Source organism: Triticum dicoccoides, chromosome 4A (genome assembly GCF_002162155.2).
Source record: "Triticum dicoccoides isolate Atlit2015 ecotype Zavitan chromosome 4A, WEW_v2.0, whole genome shotgun sequence".
In the NCBI taxonomy this organism is placed as follows: domain Eukaryota; kingdom Viridiplantae; phylum Streptophyta; class Magnoliopsida; order Poales; family Poaceae; genus Triticum; species Triticum dicoccoides.
Window position 1 is genome coordinate 703,973,029 of NC_041386.1, and position 2,400 is coordinate 703,975,428.

The following is a 2,400-nucleotide window of genomic DNA, read 5'->3' on the forward strand; positions in this document are numbered from 1 at the left end:
TTTTTCCGTCACCGATTTGTTTAGATCAGAGCTAAATGATCGTGAAATTGAAAAGCACTACAAAACAAACTCTGGAAATGTTGAAGGTATCATCATTTCACCCGCATAGCATGTGCGAAAGAGTAGAGAGGGTTACGGCAAAAACTGGACGCACTTTGCGTACAAACTGGACAATCTCTTTCGGAGTATCAGGGTTTCTGATGAGAACTCATCTGTTACACGGGCACTTCATTTTTTTAACTTATTTGAACTCCAGACTTTTTTTGAGCCGGCATTATGCAGCATTCGAAGCGACATCATCAATTTCCAACACGTTCTGACATCATTTGCTGTTTTTCAGTCACCGATTTGTTTAGATCAGAGCTAAATGATCGTGAAATTGAAAATCAGTACAAAACGAACTCTGAAAATGTTGAAGGTATCATCATTTCACCCGCATAGCTTGTGCGAAAGAGTAGAGAGGGTTACGGCAAAAACTGGATGCACTTCGTGTACAAACTGGACAATCTCTTTCGGAGTATCAGGGTTTCGGACGAGAACTCATCTGTTACACGGGCTCTTCATTTTTTTAAACTTATTTGAACTCCAAACTTTTTTTGAACCGGCATTATGCAGCATTCAAAGCCACGCCATCAATTTCCAACATGTTATGACATCATGTGTTGTTTTTCAGTCACCTATTTGTTTAGATCAGAGCTAAATGACCGTGAAACTGAAACTCACTACAAAACAAACTCTGAAAATGTTGAAGGTATCATCATTTCACCCGCATAGCATGTGTGAAAGAGTAGAGAGGGTCACGGCAAAAACTGGACGCACTTCGTGTACAAACTGGACAATCTCTTTCGGAGTATCAGAGTTTCAGACGAGAACTCATCTGTTATGTGGGCACTTCATTTTTTTAACTTATTTGAACTCCAAATTTTTTTGAGCCGGCATTATGCAGCATTCGAAGCGACATCATCAATTTCTAACACGTTCTGACATCATTTCCTATTTTTCAGTTATCGATTTGTTTACATCAGAGCTAAATGATCGTGAAATTGAAAATCACTACAAAACGAACTCTGAAAATGTTGAAGGTATCATCATTTCACCCGCATAGCATGTGCGAAAGAGTAGGGAGCATCACGGCAAAAATTGGACGCACTTCGTGTACAAACTGGACAATCTCTTTCGGAGTATCAGAGTTTGGGACGAGAACTCATCAGTTACACGAGCACTTTATTTTTTAACTTATTTGAACTCCATACTTTTTTTGAGCCGGCATTATGCAGCATTCGAAGCGACGTCATCAATTTCCAACACGTTCTGACATCATTTGCTGTTTTCAGTCACCGATTTGTTTAGATTAGAGCTAAATGACCGTGAAATTGAAAATCACTACAAAACGAACTCTGAAAATGTTGAAGGTATCATCATTTCATCCGCATAGCATGTGCGAATGAGTAGAGAGGGTCACGGCAAAAAACTGGACGCACTTCGTGTACAAACTGGACAATCTCTTCCGGAGTGTCAGGGTTTCGGACGAGAATTCATGCGTTACACGGCTAAATGACCGTGAAACAGTAAATCACAACAAAACAAACTCTGAAAAAGCAGAAAAGAAAAAACTATATAAAAAATCACTCAAAAATAAATAGAAGAAAATAAATAATGCAGAAAAGAAAAAACTATATAAAGAAAAAATATTCACAAAGAAACTAAATAGAGCAAAAAAAACTACTTAGAAATAAATAGAAGAGAAAAAATAAAGCAGAAAAGAAAAAACTATATAAAAAAATTACTCAAAAATAAATAGAAGAAAATAAATAATGCAGAAAAGAAAAAAACTATATAAAAAATTGTTGGGGCGTTGTCCGGTGGGCCTGCCAGACCTAGGGTGTGCAAATTCAGGCCCACAAGAGCCGGCAGGCTCACACGGCAACGCGCCCTATTTAGGCCGAGAAGACTGCTATATAGAGGAGTTCAAAAGAGCAGCCGCGGCTGGGTTTATAAACCAGTGCGGCCGCCCTTCGCTCGGCGAGGTAGGACTAAAAATAATGCACCGCGGGTGGTAGCGCACGACCATTAGTACCGGTTGGTGGCTCCAACCGGTACTAATGGGTTGTCCTTTAGTACCGGTTGGGGTAACGAGCCAGTAATAAAGGCCCTCGTATCCCGCCGCTTGGCCTGGCCAAAATTGGCCTTTAGTACCGGTTGGTGGCCCCAACCGGTACTAAAGGCCCCTCCTATATATGTATGGCATTTACGAAAAATCAGTTCCATCGTCGACCACTTCTCTACTTCTCGCGCGCGCGACATTGCCGCCGCCGCTGCGCCGTCGCCCCCGCCGTCCTCGCTGCCCCCGCCGCGCGCCGTCGCCCCCGCCGTCCGTCGTCGCCGCCCCCGCCGCGCGCC